Source organism: Sciurus vulgaris, assembly GCF_902686455.1.
Source record: "Sciurus vulgaris genome assembly, chromosome: 1".
NCBI classification, from domain to species: Eukaryota; Metazoa; Chordata; class Mammalia; order Rodentia; family Sciuridae; genus Sciurus; species Sciurus vulgaris.
This window is the reverse complement of record NC_136461.1, coordinates 47,801,482-47,820,411: the sequence shown is the minus strand read 5'-3', so window position 1 is coordinate 47,820,411 and position 18,930 is coordinate 47,801,482. Positions and strand designations below refer to the sequence as shown.

The 18,930-nt window shown below is 42.3% G+C and overlaps 1 long non-coding RNA gene across 1 annotated transcript; it reads left to right on the top strand.

Annotated features, from left to right (window-relative positions):
- Positions 1-761: 761 nt before the first annotated feature.
- LOC306658309 lies at positions 762-16,652 on the top strand. The gene is made up of 3 exons (XR_013763022.1): positions 762-866; positions 13,982-14,182; positions 16,550-16,652. It is a non-coding gene; the product is annotated as an uncharacterized lncRNA (long non-coding RNA).
- Positions 16,653-18,930: the final 2,278 nt, after the last annotated feature.

Sequence of the window (18,930 nt, the reverse complement as noted above, 5' to 3'; positions counted from 1 at the left end):
GAACTTTTCTGGAGACCATTGAAACTGGAAGGGATCTTATTTTTCAGAAAGGTGACTTGACCAAAGGCACAAAGAAAGATAGGAGCTTGGGTCTTGCTACTTTGAGTGCTGGGCTTTTTGCAGTTTGATTTCATAAATTCACAGTGCCCGACTTAGTATCATTTACTAAAATAATTGAGGAAATGAATCAATTTTCTTAGTTTGGCCAATGGCACTCATGATTTCACATAATACTTTCTCAGTTCTGTTATTGGGGAAGAAGAGTTGAACTGAGCTGGCCTTTGATGACCAATAAGACAAAGACCACAAGAAGAAAGTTCTCTGGAAGCAGAGTATGTACTGCTAAAGATTCATGGTTTTCCCCCACTTTGGTATACCTAGTAACCCTGTGAGAAAGATATCATTATCTTTGCTTACTGCTCTAGAAACTGAGGCAAAGTTCTTCCAGTTTGTAACAAGACCAGGATCCAATCTAGATCAGTTCAACAATAAAGCCTGAGGTCTTTTCACAACCCGATAGTCTCTAAGAACAACTTAGGTCTTAGGAAAGTTAAATCTCTCCAAAAATTCAAGTGTTCCTTGCTCGGAAACTTGGGTAGTGGTTTGAATTTTCTGAAGGGGGAAGGGGGGACTGCCACAGCAGCTGTTACACCCCACTCCATTCCCTGAGCCCCACCCTTCTGACATCATGGGTGTGCAGTTCCTTGCTGGAAGGACCCACCTACAGAGGCTCCACCCAGTGGCCCAATACCATGAAAATAAGCCCATCCTATGAGCCAGGGGAGTCAGTCTCTGATCCCAAGGCAGAGCAAGAAGCCAAAGACTGCATAAATTTGGGGCCAGACATCAGAGCCTAGGACCCAGAGGTAAGCTGCTGGAACCATCCAAGAAATTCCAGTAGTTCCATCTCAGTGACTTAAGATCACAGTTCTGTGGAATGTTATGGGTCCCATATTATTCAGAATATAGTTTCAATGCCTAAACTGGCACACAAGGTCGTCTATGAGCCAAATCTTGCTTTAGTGCCTGTCTTTCCTTCCCACTCCTATGGCCAACTACACTGAGCTACACAAGCTTTTCATGACCGGGCTCTTTCAACAAGCTGATCCTTCTGCCAAGAAAGGTATTCTCTTCTTCATCTTCCTCCTCCTCCTTTCTTCTTTTATTAAGTCTTTCTCTTGTTACCTGTTCATTGTCTGGATAACTCTGACCCACATTTTAAAACTCAACTCTTCTACATCTCTTCTGGGAAGTCCTGCTGAAAATCAAAGTCTGGGTAAGGTACTAAGTTTATCATGCAATTATCCTCCATTATACTTCTCTATTTGATTGCCTGCCATCACCTTGGGCTGTGAGTGATGCTATTGCAAGGACTGTCATAATCCTCAGCAGTCTCCAGTGCCCAGAAAAGACTGGCCTTCATCATCAACAAAATATCTGGAAGAGTTGGTGGGTACATCTCATCATCAGAGAAAAAATCCTTTTATATCTAATCCTATAATGGAGATGGCATGCAACTTGTATTTTCTCAACACACCAACTGAATTCAATTCATGTGGACATTGGGGGTTTTCTTCCTTCTTTGCATCTCCTCTTCTTTTTCTTCACCTACTTCTCACTCTACTTCTTCCTCCCCTGCCCAGAATCTCAGGTCAACCTGAAGTGGCAGCGGCTAGATCTATAAAGCTTTGGGGCCTTCCGATTCTTAAGAGTGCAGCATCAAACCAAATCTGTATTTTTCTTCCTAATGCTAACAGACTTTCTTAGAAAACCTTTCATGTATTTTTGTGTTGATACAGGCTTCCTGTCTTTATGGTGTCTTACTTATAATCTCTTCTTTGCAAAGGCTTTGTGGCAGGAGAAAGAAGAAAGCGAGGTGGAAATAAAATATTATCTTAGTTCCTTTATCCTGCTGTAACAAAATACTTGACACTGAGTAATTTATAAACCACACAAACGTATTGCTCACAGTTCTGGAAGCTGACAAGCACAAGATCAAAGCACCAGCAGATCTGGTGTCTGTTGGGGGTCCGTTTCCTGGTTAATAGATAAAGTCTTCTACATGTCCTCACACGTTGGAAGGGGCAACCTAATCTCTTCCCAGAGGTCCAACCTTCTAATACCATCACCTTAATGATTAAGATTCAACACATGAACTCAGGGAGACACAAACATTCAGATCGCTGCAAGGGCTGTCTTTCATGAAAATATTTAGCATATTAAGAAATCACAGGAGTGTAGGAAGGTAGGGAAATATTGTTGTAGCTATGGCTATGGTCAGAGTGTAATTTGTCCCCACCAAAATTTATATTGAGGCTTTACTCTCCCACGTTAACAATAGTGAAGTGGTGGAGACTTCAGGGAGATAGTTAGACCTAGGGGCAACACCCTTGAAAGGCATTAATGTCCCTCTTGGGAGACTGGATTAGTTATCACCAGAATGGGTTTTGTAACTGAGTGAACTTGGCCCCTCCCTGGTCTATTGCCTCTTCTCCCACCATGTGACCTTTCTCTTGCAGACACTCTAGCCATCAAGTCCTTACCAGAAGCAGACACAGATGACATGGTCTTGGACCTCTAAAACTGTGAGTCAAAATAAACTAATTTTTCTTATAAAATATCCAGATTTAGATATTTTGTTATAGAAACACAAAATGGCCTAAGACACTAATCTCAGTTTCTTCTTATCTTTTTATCCTTCTCCATCAAAATTCCTGATTTTAGCTCTTGGCTTTGAATATTATTTTCCTATTCCTTCAGGATTCAGAGTCATCTTCTCCTAAAAGTCATTATTATGACCCTCTAAGTTATGTGCCCACTCATTTATGATAGACAGAGATCTACCATCCAGATGCCCCTTCAAGTAAAGGCTTGCCCAGATGCCAGGAGTATAATTATTGGGCAGTCTCTAGCTGTTTGTTCCTCTAGGGTCAGCCTGACCTGCAGAAAAATGCTTTGCCTGAAATCACACACTTGTAGTCATTGGTACTAAGCAAGACAAGTGCATAAAGGCCAAAATAGCCTAGCCAGATGGAAGACATCACTGTTGGACAATTAACTCTAGAGTCCCTTGCTGGATTGACTGAGTTTTGGTCAACCATGCATCAAGGTTCAAATTATCCCTCTGCCCAAACCTGCTTATATGCCCAATCATATTCATATGTGGAAGTCCTAACACTCAGTGCCTCAGAATGTGACTTTATAGAGGTAATGAGGTCAAAATGAGGTCAATAGGGTAAGACCTAATCCAATATGGCTACTATCCTTATAGAAACAGAAAATCTGGAGGTAGATATACATAAGAAAAGAATGCCATATGAACATTCAGATAGTCATTTGCAAGTCAAGGAAAGAGGACTGGAACAGATTCTCCCTCACAGACTTTAGAAAGAACCAACCCTGCCAATATTTTGATCTTGGAAATCTTGTTGTCAGAACTGTGAGATCATATATTTCTGTTGTGTAAGTCACACAATTTGTGTGGTACTTTGTTATGGAAGCCCTAGCTAACTAATACAAGGGATCATTGAGAACTATTTCGAAAGCTGCTGTGATGATTAATTTTGTGTGCCAACTTAACTGGGCATGGGAAGTCCAGATGACTAGTCAAACTGTTTCTGGGTGTGCCTATGAAGGTGTTTCCAAAAAAGTTGGGCATTTGGATTGGTGGACCACATAAAGCAGATGGTCCTCTTCAGTGATCTATTTCACCAAAGACCTGAATAGAACAAAGAAGTAGTGAAAGAGTGGACATCTTCTTTGACTATGTACACTGAGATGTCTATCTCTTGCCTTCCACATTCCTCATTCTCAGATAGTGACATTGACTAGAATCTGCACAACTGGCCCTATGTATCTCAGGAATTCCATATTGCCAGCTTTCCTGGCTCTCCAGCTTGCAGACAGAAGATCGTAGAGTTTCTGAGCCTCCATAACTGTATAAGCAAATGCCTTATAATGAATCTCTCTCTCTCTCTTTCTAAGCACACACACACACACACACACACACACACACACATATCTATCTATATATCTATCTATCTATCTATCTATCTATCTATCTATCTATCTATCTATCTATCTATCCGTCCATCTATCCGTCTCTCCTATAGTTCTGCATCTCTGGAGACCCATGACCAATATATTACTTATCTCAGAGTCTTAAAAGGAACAGCCTGATGATGAAGAAGGAGCTGATTCAGGCAATAAATAGATGGGAATTTCAGGTTCTGTCCAACGGATGGGAGGTAGGGTACATCCATTGTACATGTTGTGCCTAACCTTATTTATTTAGGGTATAGGGGATCAGAATGAGAACTGAAGAGTAGATGCTGATTCCCAGTACTTTGAATGGATTCAGGTGGTTAATGGCAAGTTCTGCCTGCAGGAGAAAGTGGCTGCTCCCCCACTGCAGAGCAGTCTTACTTCCAGGATTCTGGAGCACCCTGAAACAGGTTAGGATGTTCAAATTGAACATTAAATGTTTATTTATCATCTGCTCTTATCAGCACTGGAAAAGCAAAGGTAACTAATCTATTTAATTCACAACTCTAAGTAGGACCTTTCAACAACATGGTTTCTTTCTAAACACGTTTCCTTACTAAATAAAGTACAGGCTCCCTAAGTACAACATGCATAGCCCTCCACGACCTGGCCCACACCTGACCCTCACTATCTGGCTTCTCCTCATTCTAGTTCCATCTCACCTGGCCCTTCTGTGTCATTTTTATCTCATTTACTATTCTGGCCATTCTGAACTACAGTCATGTGCAGCTTGATGATGGGGACACATTCTGAGAATGCTCTGCTAGGTGGTTTTATTACCTTGTGGACATCATGGAGTGGACTTACACATACATAGATGTTACAAGTCCATCCTTGAGGTGGCCTCTGGAAGCTTCAAGAGATATTGTGAACCTGAAACACATGAGGTTGCTGTTGATGTAACATGGAATACTGCTTGAAGGTAAATATTTTTGTATAAATATAAATACTATATTCTAAAACTATGATAAGAAGTGTAGTATAACATACTCTACATAATTGTAGGTGCTATACTTTTATAGGGTTGTCTGCATGGCAGGTTTGTTTACAGCAGCAATACCATAAACACCTGAGTAATGCATTGTGCTCTGATGTAATGATGTCTATGACATCACTAGGTGATAGGAATGTTTCACTCCTTTGTTATTGTATGGGACCACCATTCTGCATGCAGTTGATCACAGATCCAAATGTCACGTGGTGCATGACTATACTTATAAGATGGACCATTTCAAGCTTCTAGATCATGAATGCTATTTAATTCTGTCTAGGTCTTTTCCTATTTAATTTTTTTTTTTTTTTTTAACATCTACTTGACTAAATTCTACCTTTCCTAAAATGAAATTTTCCTCTAGGAAGCCCTTCCTGCTCCTCTAGGCAGATTCTTTTCTGGCACTCCTTGTTTTGTGGAAGAGAAATATGCATTCCTTTTTTTCTTTCATATAATAATCTTGGAAGACAGGATGTGTGTACCCTCAGTGCTCAGTATGCAGCCCAGAATTGAACTCACTCAATGTCAGTTTTTCAAAATGAATGGTTAAAGGAAAAAAAAAAAAGAATGAATGAAGTGTGATTCTTATTCCAAAGAGAGGCAGGTAAACAAGCAGTAACAGAGCACAGGACCCAGTAATAGCTGAATTTTTTTTTTTTTTTTTTGTGGTGCTGGGGATTGAACCCAGGACCTTGTGCTTTACAAGGCGAGCACTCTACCAACTGAGCTATCTCCCTAGCCCATAGCTGAATTCTAAACAAGCATAGAGGGCAGAGTGTGTCCAGTTTTTCTAGGAGAATACTCAGAGAAGCATCCTGGAAAAGGGGACATTAAGCTAAATCTGAATTGGTCCCATTGTCCTACCTAGAAATGAGAATGTGAGATTTAGTGGGCTAAAGGCAGATCATGCCTTCAACGTGTGAATGGGGATAGGCCTTTCCACAAAAGGACTGACTGGATGCACACAGGCAGAGAGACATGGGCGAGTGTACTGTCTCTGCTGGGAACAACCTGTCGAGAAGCATGGTGCAGCTGGGCAAGCAGGGCGTTCAGACAGTCATAGCAACCTGCAGGACCATAGAAGACCTGGAGCACCAACCTAAGGAAGATGGTGACTCCATTGCCTGGTTCTGGAACACAGAACACAGAGGAGCTTGATGGGGTTAACAGAGAATTCCACTTGAAAATGGGCTGTGCCAGAGACTTGCACCTGGAGCCTCCACTCATGACACCTCTACTTAAGCAGAGAATGAAATAATTTAATTTTTTTTTAATCTGAGGATTGAACCAAGGTGCATGCTTGAGTGGTGGAGGTGGGGTGACTATGGGCAGGCTGGTTCTGTAAAGAGAGGCCCCTGAGAAGCTGAGCTGGGCATGCTCCCTTCCTACTCCCCACTAGCCCATCAGAGAAGATTCTCTTCTCAGAGAGGCTGCATCTCCCTTCTGGGAGAAGGCAAGGTCTTCTCCCCTCTTATCTGCTCCCCATGGCTGCTTTGCTGGGGCTGTGGACATAGAAAAGTCACAAGAGTAGTTTAGATAAGATGCCTTTTAGCATATTTGCCTTGGAAGTCACCTTAGGTGCTGGGGGTCTGGGTTACCTGTCCCTGCTCAACGTGCCCCGCACTCATCTGCAACACTGGCACTCTCCCTACTGAATGGAAGTGGCCTATTGTCTCCTCTGCCTGCCATGCTGTACTGTGAGTTCCCTGAGAGCTGAGTCTCATGGTCTGGGGACTCACTTTGGGACTCCTATGTATTAAGGTTGAGTTGGAAGAGATCCTGGACAGAAGGGTGCACAAGGATAACACCTCACTGTCTTTATCAATTCAATTCCATGCTTGGCTCTGTAAAAATTCACATTTCTTATTTATTCTGTCCCTTGGTGTCACCTGTCAGGTAAGATCAGACACAAAGGATAAGTCCAGGGACTATGTGAGGTTGTCAGAGCCAGGGCAGACCAGTTAGGCATGATGGCAGAGTCCCCAGGGCCAGCTGGAACGCGCCTGCTGTAACCACATCTCCAGGCCTGGTATTGGGCCCCTCTAATTTGGTTTTGAAAACATGTGGTTTTGTCCTTGTTCAAATATTGATTTTAGGTAACTTGAGCCTGGCAGAAAAGGCCTCTGCCGGGCCAGTGGGGCTGTTTGTTGCCTTAATGACATTTCTGTGTGTTTGTATAACACGGGCTGGCGGTCGAGTCGTCGCTCCCAGGGAAGATTTACGGGACTTTACACTTTGGAAGATATTGAGGCAAACCGTTGATGAAGGCCTAGGGCATAAATCAGACCCGCTCGGGCTGACAAGGGGCACTTTGGAACTTTTGCCAGCTGCCTCTCCCCTCATGTGGAGTGAGGGTTTGGACCAGGTCAGCGGGCTTCACGGCGTGTGTCCTACAATCCCTGGAGGAGAGCTTTTGGGCAGGGTTCCATGGCCCTCCAGGACTTTATAGGTTTTATAGCAGGGATTCTTACTAGATTTCTGTGAGTAAAAATGAAGTTTTGAGAACTGCAGGAGTGGAAGACTTTGACGTCTCTTTCAGACCTAAAGCTCTCATACTGAGTTGTCCTGGGTCCTAATGGGAAGCAGTCGGTTCACTCTTCATTGAGAAGAGATTAATGAAGGGACTGTTAACAAAGATATAAATGATGTCAAGGGAAACATATGGAGTGGTGAAGCAGCTTTGGCGTGTAACAGAGCCCATAGAGAGGGTCAGGGCTGTGCTGTGGCCTCAGCAGAGAGGCAGCTGATGGGAGGAACCCACGGTGGCTCCAGAGGAGGGAGCCAGCAATACATGCCCTAACCTCTCTCTTGCCCTCAGATCTCCTGAGGATGCTCCTTCAAACCCAACTAGAAGTCATGGGTGGATGAGTTCTAAGAACACTTGGCTCCTAGACCTCTGAGAGCTGGTAGACTAGCTCTACCTTAAGATATAGGAAGTCCAGGGAGCCCCCAAATCTTGAGACACTCTGCTGTACTCACAGTACAGCATGGTAAGTGGAGAAGGCAATAGGCCCCTTCCATGAGTAGGGCAAGTGTCCATGTTGCAGGTGAGTGCAGTGGAGAGCAGATGTGCAGGGGTGAATGGAAACCATCTAGCCTATATCAGGAGCTTTGCATATCATTGCAGCGTGGCAGAAGGTAGGAAGAAGGAGCCTCTGCTTCTCCTTGAACTCCTCTCAATTATCCTCCTTCATTTTGGCTTCACATCTTCATCTACCCTCTTTCTGGTCTTAATCAAATTGGAATTTTGTGATTTCTTCAAATCTTTTCCAGTGCTATAAAAAAATAATTCCATCTCTGTCTAAAGAGGCAAATGCTGGACAGTAGAGTTTAAAGAAAAAGAGTAAAGATATTGACTGTTGATGAAGAGCATGGACCTTGAGGTGATACACAACTGGGTTTTGATAGCTGGGTGACTTTGGGCAAATTACATCACCTCTCAGAGTCTCAGTTTCACAACTGTGAAGTGGAGAGAAATGGACTACCTTTATAGCATTTGGACAAAGACAAAAATGAGTTTTAACATATAAAGTACGTTAGAGTTAAGCACATGGTTTAGCAATTCATTGGCAGTAATTTATTATGCCCAAATGAGAGCACACTGGAAAATACTCTCCCGTATAAGGTTAGTATTAAAGTTTCCACTTTTTTGATTTTTGCATACTTATCTTCTATCTCTCTGCTCTCAGGTTTACTGGCCAAAATTCAGCAATTTGGAGGAGTTTAGGGAAGTTAGTACCAAAAAATAAAAACATTTAGTAATGTCACCTATAACTCTCCAGCTGACCAAGGTACCTTGACCTTCAGGGTCTGCCCTTGGGAAGTCATCTCACTGATTCAGGACTCAGATCTCCAGATCTGCCATTCTCAAACATCTCAACAAATAGTGGTATCTTTAGAGTACACCAAATTGTCTTGGAGCCCCAGCTGAAGTCAGCAGGCCCTTACTTCCCCTCTTCAGCCATGAGAAGTTCAGCCAGGGCAGGCTGGCCCCAGCTGTGCTCCTTGGCACACAAAGCTCCTATCAAAGTCAAAACAGAGTGAGCAGTGGGCACAGTGACGGAAGGCAACGGCCTCCTCCTCCTCCTTGTTACCCCAAACACCGTTCTCCTGGGACCAAGGGAGACAAATAACCAGTTCACATGTCTGCAGCTGGCCCTGGCCGTAAGTCTGCACGATTTACCTTGGCTCTCAGTGGCACTGAGAATGAGGTCATTGAAGGAGGAGACAATGGAGAGAACCTCTGGAAGCGCAGCAGTAAAATGTACCGTTGGGAGGCAGGGGTCCTTAGCAGCTGCTTTTGAGGTAAATAACTTCAAAGAGTACTTGTCTGGAAGATACACTGTGCTTCTATGCATACCAGACGCCTCTCTAGACTCTTCTTGCATTTGATTGTTTCTATTGAATCCATTTCCTCCAGGTACAGGAGGATGGTGCGGTAAAATGAGTAAGACTGGGGAAAGATAACAGACTGCCACCTCCAGACAGGGACCACTGTGGGCTGGGTAATCCCCTCCACGCCCACCCGGCCAATGCTCTTTTCCTTGTTCCCCATGTGCCAGCCCCGCAGGACATCTTCCTTTTCCCCCACCCACTAAACTCCCCGACCTGAGGCCTATATACTCAATCTTTCCGGAAAGCTCTTCCTTGCCATTCTTCCCTTGGCTAATTTCTGTACATTCTTTAAATTTCAACTAATATGTCACCTCTTCAGGGTCTTTCCCTAATTCCCCTATTGTTCTTTTCTCCTTCCTGATGACTGAAATTCAGTTGTTATTATCAGAGAGGCTCTTTTGAACTATGAGGTAGAAGGTAAAAGTGGTAGATGGCTGAACTGTAAGATAGATGGAGATCAAATCTCCAAAGTTTTCATAAAGCTGCCTAGCAGTTCTGAATTACCTGCCTCTGAATTTCTTTTTCATTTTTCAAGTCAAGGCAAAATTCATATGACACAAAATTGATCATGCACCATTGTAATGTGCACAAAGCAGCAGCATTTATTATTTTCACTATATTGTGTAACACTCACCTCCTAGTTCCAAGACATGTTAATCACTCCCAAAGGGAACACCATCCCCATTAAGCAATCACCTCCATGCCCTCCTCCTATCAGTCCCTGGCAACCACCAGCCTGCTTTCTGCCTCTATGGATTTGCCTCTTAAGGACATTTCCTATAAATGGAATCACAGGTGATCATTTGCTTCTGGTTTCTGTCACTTGGCGTGTTTTGTGACTGAATATTATCCCACGGTACGGTCATACCACATTATTTTTCCATCTGTTGATTGAGCATTGGGTTGTTGCTAATTTGGGGCTATTGTGAATAGTGCTTTTAACGAACATTATGTATAAATGTCTCTAGATTTTTTTTTCACAACCCAGAAATACATTTTTATCTGTTGAACCCATGGTTACCTTGATTTTTGTTACCCTAAACTGATCATACTTTTAGCTAATACAATCGTAGCTAATACTAGCAGCTACGATTTTAAAAGCTGCATCTTCTCCTTATGTATCCCATCTGAAAGTAGAAAGTATTAACAAGCAGAAAGACATGTGTTATCATTTTCTCCCCACCACCACTTCCTGTGCTTCTCTGGGCCTCAGCAATCTTATCTATAAAGTGGGGAGAAGCAGGCCCTGAAGGCAGAGCTCTAAATCAGATAACCTCTTGAGGTCTCTTTCATTTGATTCTTCAAAGGGCTGGTGGTCACAGGAAACTTGCAAACCTGCCTTGTGTCACTTTGGAGCACTTCCCTAACTGATGCCCACCCTTTGCCCCTGAGCTGAACTTTTTGCTTTCTCTCCCTGCCTTGTTGCACCTCTAAAACTGCAGTTTCTTGGTCCACCTCAAATCCACTGTTACATGACTTTTTTTTTTTTTTTTTAGTAGAACATACTATCCTTTAAATTGGGTTCTTTAAAAATATGCTCTCACAAATCCAGTACAGAAAAGTCAATCACAGCAACATTTATTCCAGGTGTTTCTTCTCATTTAGCTTCCCATCATTCCCAAGGCCTTCTGACCCCTTGGGCTTTGGTATGCAATTTTTTTTTTTTTTTTGGTATGCAATTTTTGCTATCTCTTCAGTTCTCCTTGATGAAGACATTATTTTATCTATTGCCATTCTCAGCCTTACCCCGCTCCATCTAATGAATGTAGCCACAGCTGTGCTTAGAATCCTGCCTTGGACCATGGGGCTCTGGTGGCTGGTCCAGGCTCACCTCAACCCACCTCCAGAGGAAGGGAGTTCAGATAGCTTCTTGGTCATGGGTGCTTAGAAAACAAGTACTGAAGAACTCCCTGCAAGAAAGGCCTCAGCCCATCAGTTTCTTACCAAGAAATAAAATCTAGAGGCAGAACCCAATCTTGATCCTGGGGGGAATTCAGGTAGAATATAGAGAGGAAAACAATTCATGGAATTCTTTAGCTTAAGTCTGAAAACACATTTCTAGCTCCACTTTCACTCTTAAATATAATTGTGAAGATATATTCCAAGACCTTTTCTCCATTATTCCTTCCCCTCCAAATTAATTCAATTTATTAATATATACAAGGGATATGTTCAATTAAACTTGAAACACCTTTACAGTTAATAATAGGTTTTATGTATATTTATATATATGCTTATGTATATATAAAATACAAGTGTTTATAATATGCTAGGCACTGTGCAAATCCTTGACATAGATAATTAATTCCTTACAGTTCCCTATGTGATAGATCAAATAATTATTTTCATTGTATGAGTGAGAACACTGGAGCATTTCAGGCTAAGTAACTTGCCCAAAGTATCACAACTGGTAAAGGTTCCACTCAGGTCATCTGATTTCAGTCTATACATACAACCACTCTATTATACTCAAAATGAAATGGAAATGTTTAGAAATATTTCCAGGCATCCAATTATCCATTCATAAAACTCAGTACTTCTTCTGGATCACTGGTTGGGATAAAGAGGCAACTAAGAAGAGGTTCTATGCAAGCCAAGACAGTATAAAGAATTTCAACATCATCAGGTGTGCCTCAAGAGTTCCTAACTCTCAGCTTGAAACACAAGACAGTTGTTAATAATGGAATCCTTCTGAAACTTCTCATCCCTTCAATAGTCAAGGAGAAGTTAACGGCAAGCTGAATAATGGAACACCCAGGATAATAAGCCCTGTAAAGCAAAGACTTATAGAGGCAATAAAGTTAAGAATCTTGAGATGAGGAAATTATTCTCAATTATCCATGGGATCAAGGTGTCCTTCTGAGAAGAAGGCAGAGGGAGATTGGCTTTGACACAGACAGATGGCAGTGTGATCTGAGGCAGGGATTGGAGTGATTCAGCCACAAGCCAAAGAATGCTAGAAACCACCACAGGCTGGAAAAGGCAAGAATGGGCTCTTGCTTCAAGTCTCTGATTTTGGACCTGTAAAACTGATTTCAGACTTCTGGCCTTTGAAACTGTGAGAAAATACATATCTGTTTTTTAAACAACCAAGTTTGTGATAACTTTTTACAGCAGCCATAGGAAAGTAATATACTAAATTACTATACCCTGCTTCTGTGATGGCCCCTGAGGTCATTAGAATCCAGGACAGGTATGAAACATACAAAATAGGAAAATGAGTTTCAGAAGAGTAAGTTGACTTGTCCAGGATTATACAGCTAATAGGTGGTTGAGCTGAGTTTGAACGCTTGAGCTTTGCAAATCACTTTATAGTTTATAATACCTTGAAATAATTGTCTCTGTATTTTCATGAGAACACAGAAATGTTTTATTCTTTTTAAATCTTTTTGATACATAGGTAATCTGATGCATTAGCTCACAAGGAGCTGGGGTTGGAGGCCTGGCGGAGTCCCCTGATTCCCTGCCCTGGACTCCCACTCTCTGGCTGATGATGGATTTAAATGCTGGGTGAGGAGGTCCTGTCCTGCACTCCCTGCCAGCCTGGCTCAGGCACCTCCAGCTTATCAGTCTGACCTTTGGTTTTCCATGGCAAACCCCTTCATGCAGGAAGCTGCGGACAAGCAGCCAACAGCCAACGTGCTGGCTCCATAAGACTCTATTGTCCTTATTTAGAATTGCTTTCACTTAAACCAGCCTGCTCTTGCAAAACATGTTTATTCTGGTTTCCTCTCCCTCCTGGCTGCCTGACTAGTATCAGCCCAGAAAGCAGCAGCTCCAGTTCTCAGACCTGGGCCAGAGAGGGCAAGACAAGGAGAAAAACAGGAGGCCCCAGAAAGGACATGGGAGGGCAGGATGGGCCTTCCCAGGTTGTAGGGCAGATGAGTTTATTGCCCTATCTTTGGGGTTACTGTGTGACCCCTGAAAGAAGGCAGCCATTCAAAACTCACCCCTGCCAAGACTAACCTCTGGTTAAAAAGCATGAAGAACTCAGGGGTAGAGCTTTACTTTTCTGAAATCCAAACAGTTTTAGAGTAAACATAGTATTGAAGATGAAAGTTTTAATAATATAGCACTTTCTTTCATTAAATACTTATAAACCGAGCAGTATTGGATCCTTTATGTTTTTTTATTTCACTTAATTTTTTAGGATAGCCTTGTCAGATAGGCATCTATCTATATTAAGCCTGTTACATAGGTAAGGAACCGAGACTTATAAAGTCCAAGGTCCTAAGCTGTGGGAACTGAGATTTGAGGCCAAGTCTGCCTGGTCTGCGGAGTTCATCTTATACAAAACCCTTTGTTAGGGACTCCCTGGTCCAGTCCCCTTGTTACAAGTGTGAGATTCAGCGAGAGGAGAGTGACTTGCCCAGGGTCAGTCCCTAGGTCTGGTTTTGCAGGATTCCAGGACAGGGTTCTTTCCAACATGTTACCTAGTGTAACCTAGTGTGACCTAGAATTTAAAGAAGAAAGGCAGTTCAAGACTGGCCACTTGCTATAATTTGGAAGGCTTGTTCTTCCTTCTCTTCATTGCTTTGTATTCCTTTTTAGAGTTGCTATTATCTTTGGGACCAATATACTTCTTCCATGGGCATATCCAAGCATAAATGGCAGGGAGAAGAGAGGGAAACCCTGTAGACAAAAGGGAGTGTGCCTGCCAACTTCTTCATAATGACTTTACATGGGGAGCATTTTATGAGCATGGCTACTGGGATCATCTCATTCTTCTGGGGAGCATCCTTCGTTTTATAGGTGAGTAAAGTTCAGAGGCAGTAAGGCATTTGTCCAAAGGCACACAGCTTATAAAGGGGTTAAGCTGTCCTTAAATCTGTGTCCTGTGTCTTCTGACTTCCTGGTGACAGTGCACAGACCTTCTAGGTAGAAGCTGGATTTCTTTCAGGCCTGTGAGTTCCTCCTTCCAGACATCACTGTTTTTTGCCTTTTAAATGTGTTCGTTTGTTTTGTTTTTGTTTTTTAAATTAAATTAAATTAAATTAAATTTGTATTTTATTTACCTTTTGGAAATGGATTATGTTGGAAAATGCTAATCTTGCTCCAAGGAAAGGGGAGGAGAGATGGAAAACTCCCAAGTGCATTTTCTTGGTAGTAGGGGAGGGGTGATATCTGGGGAGGAAAGCAACCCAAAAAGCAACCAACAACAACGAAAATACTTTTCCTCTCAAGTCAGTTCCTCAGGGGATCTACGAGCTTTTCTCCAAATAACCTTTCTAAAACCTGTGCCACACACTGATGGGAGTGGACTTCTTCCCAGTACTGGCCCCGTATCCAGTTCCAAGGCAGAGGTCAACATCTGCATGAAGACCAGGCTCCACAATTAAAAGGGCTGGGTGGGGGACAGGGGTGTGACCTCTTCTGTGCAGTGGCTCACAGAGGAGGCTTCTTTGGGGGCTGGCCCCTACTCTATCCACTGGAGAGCTTATCTCCCACCCACCCCTGGGGCTTTAGTCTCACTTCTGTTCTAGTTACTCACTCTTTGCTTTTCCAGGGGTGTCACAGTTTTTGAGAAGGTTCACGGCTGGCTTTACAAAAGGTGGTTCTGGGCTCCCTTTAATTTTTCTTTTCCCATAGCACCATGGGGCGTATTCTCCCCAGAGCAGGAAGGGAAGCTATGGTCATTTTGCTGTAGTCATGATCATCTTTGTCTTTCCTCTCTCTCAGGTGCTACTGAAGATAAAAGAAACATGCAAACTTCAATGACTTTAAATGCTAGACCATGTGCTAGATTATTGGGCAGATTAAATTTGGAAACTTCCCTCCCCCTTATGGAAAAAATCCGAAACTGTCAAGTGTTTAGCAAATTGTTGCTGCCCAGGATCTCTGAAGATCTCAAGGATGGGGGTGTGGGCAGTGAGGGTAGGGGTGATGGGGAGGAATGTGCTTCCCTGGTTGAATCAAAGCTAAGTTTCAAGCCCCTGAGATGCGATTTGCTGACTGGGTTATATGAAATAAATCTCTCACTCTTTCTGAGGCTGTTTCCAAGTCCAGGAATAGGACTATAATGCTTGCTTCACAGAGCTTTTGTGAAATTTAATGAAAAATAAATGTGGAAGCCAAATAGTAATTTGAGCATCTAATTTGAATCCGCTACTCCACATTAATGACCTCAGCATCACACAGTGTCCTGGCAACCTGTGCTTCACAGACCTTTAGAGTTAAGGGAATTGAGACTCAGAGAAGTTAAGCAACTTGCCTAAAATCACAAAGTAAGCAGAAGAGCTGGAATTCTAACATAGCTCTTTTCATTCTAATGTCTAGGAAATTTCCACTGCCTCACCTTGGCTCTCAGTTGTATATGTGGAAATTACTCCAAAAACAGTAAGGCTGTCTGGAAATTCCTTACCTTTCTTTTCTCTCTCTCTCTCTCTCTCTGTTTTTTTTTTTTTTTTTTTTTTTTTTTTTCCTGTACTAGGGATTGAGCCCAGGGGAGCTTTACCACTGAGTCACATCCCCAGTTTTTTTATTTTTTATTTTGAAACAGGGTCTCACTAAGTTGCCAAGGCTGATATCGACATCGTGATCCTTCTGCCTCAGCCTCCCAAGTCACTGGTTACAGGCACACACAGGAAGATTCAATGATTCATTTGTTTCATGAGCAAACACTTACTGAGAACCTATGATGTTGAAACCTTAGGATGTAGTCTAGAGACATAAGTCACTGATTCAGTATTCCCTCCTTTGGGTTCCAGTTTTCCCATCTATAGGATAAGAGAAGACTCTCTTAGATCATTTTTAAAGTCCAATTTTATTCAGCTCTGACTTTATATATATATAAATATATATATATATAATGCAATTTATATACATATATATAATATTTTTTTAAAAGAATGAGTTAAATTGAAAATGCAGGGGTGGGGAGTGAACTGGTACTCATTGTGTGTCTATGATATGCTGTGAACTTCTTGATCAATAGTCTCTGAATGTGACTACTCCCCGTTCCTTTCCTTCTTGTGTATTTACACTGCCCCTCACATCAAAAAGTGAAGTCCACTTGAATTTAATGTAAGGGACCTGAGCATCTGCAGATTTTAGTATTTGATGTGGGTCCTAGATACTGAAGGATGACTGTACTGACTCGTGGGTTTTGTTGGATCACAGCCCTGTTGTTGTAGGATGGGAAGTCTGTGCTGCCTGGAGAAGCCGTGTTTAGGTGATCCAATTGACTGCCCTAGCTAAGCGCCTAGCTGACCTCAACTACAAGCTAGTTGACCTCAACTAGCTGACCTTCAACTACCTTGAATATCCAGCCCAGTTAACCTTTCAGGGGACTCCAGCTCCAGCTGACCTCTGGATGCAGCTATACAGGAGACTTAACAAGCACCACCCAGGCATCCCACAGAACCATGAGAGGTAATCATTATTTATTTATTTATTTGGGGTACCAGGGATTGAACTCAGGGGCACTCGACCACTGAGCCAGATCTCCAGCCCTATTTTGTATTTTATTTAAAGACAGGATCTCACTGAATTGCTTAGCACCTTGCTTTTGCTGAGGCTGGCTTTGAACTTGTGATCTTCCTGCCTCAGTCTCCCAAGCCCCTGGGATTACAGGTGTGCACCTCTATGCCTAGTTATTATTGTTTTAAGACACTAAATTTTGTGGTTGTTTGATAGGCAGCAATAAATAATGGAACGCGCAATTTAATCACCTCAATAAAACTTGTCTTTTTAGTTTATTTTTTGAAAAGGACACCTAAAACTCAGAGAGTTAGCTTAATTTTCTGAAGTCCTATAGAAAGTGGCAAAACTCTATTCAGATATTGAATCCATTTGATTCTAAACCCTGTATTTTTAACCCTCATTACCAAGGGATTCTTGTCATTTATCCATTTATTGGTAAGTATATTATATTTTGGTAGACAACTAAACATGGATAGTGCCATATATAATGATAAAATATGGGAAAATTATAAAATAACAACTTTGACTTTCCTTTGTTAATTGTCTATCAGATTCTTAAAATGTTATTTGGTTATTGCATGTAAAGTTAGAATAATTCTTTCTGTACTTTAGTGTTATTTTAGCCAAATCGCTGAGCCAAGTCTTTGTGAAGTCTACACACTATCCAGGGGTGCCCTACGTCTCCCCTTCGTTTGGTGGTTCCTGTCTCCAACTTTGCAGCTATCTGTCTCTGTCACTGGCTACTTCCATGGCACCTGTGACCTGAACCCTGAAATCTGTCCCTTTGTTCAAAGATCATTCAACAAATAACTGAGTATTGATGCTGGGCAGGCACAACATGTGGTACCACAAATTCAGAAACTAGGATCCAGGTGATGAATGAATAGACAAGTAGGCAAACAGCCACCACCCAACCTTGGGAAGGAGATGGTGAGGCACCCAGGAGGTCTGTCCACTAACTCCCCGGGATCTGTCAACACGCGTTCATCTCCACTTCCTCTATACTACCCGCTTTGAGCTGTTTGTAAGTTCTCAGCCTGCCATCTTGCTCCTCACCCCTGCCTCTGCCCAGCTGCTGGAAAACCTCTATATAGTTTTATTATCTGTATCAGCAAATTTATCAAATCACCCTATAATTGTCAGCTACTTTGTGTCTCTCTCCCTTTAGATTGAGTTCCTTCAAAGCAAGGATTCTTTTCTCATTTTGTTTTCCTTGCTTTTTTCAAACTATAGACCTGATTTACAACATGTAATGACCACCAATAAAAACAATAAAGCTAGGTTAATGAATGCAAGCTCAGTGTTACCCTTAGCATTCAACTTAATCCTGCACTTTGCTTTGGTTGTTGAATTTGAAAAACCTGAATTTCCAGATGAGCAGTTGAGGACATAGATTTTTAAAGAGCAAGACTCACAATCTCAGGGGAGTGCAGTTCACAGAGGGGGCAGGCAAATGCTTATTCAGAAGGTTGCACGAAAATAACCTGGTAGCCTGTGAAGTCATCAGATAGTAATTTGTGCTGTTAAAGAAATAAACAAGGTAAGTTTAGATTGTATTTAGGTCAAAGAAGATAGAAGAGGACCATGCTTCAAACATGTTCCAAGGAAAACTTTGGATAAGATGTGGGAAAGACCTCTTTGAAGAGGTGATGTTTGAGGAGTAACTGAAGATTGTAAATAATCCAGGTATGCACAGCACAGAGGAAGAACTTTCTGGTCAAGGCAACAGAATGTGCAGAGGCTCTGGAGCAGAAAAGATTCTGTATGCACTTTTCTTTTAGGAAATCAAACCAGATGCATGTAGATATTCTCAGTGGCCTCTAATGGACTCAAACATGGAGACACTTGAGCAGGCCTGGGTGGGAGTCTATTTATTGCTGAAGAGTAGGACAAGAATGTGATGCTCACACACAGTTGGTTATTAACAGGGCCATAATGAGGTCCCAGCAACACTGTGACATCAAGTCCAAGAGTCCTAACCACAGCATCAGAGTCCCACAGCAATAAGGTACAGTCGTTCCTAAAACCAAACTTTCTTCCATAAGAAGTCAGGGACTCTTTGTCAGGGCAGGATTTAT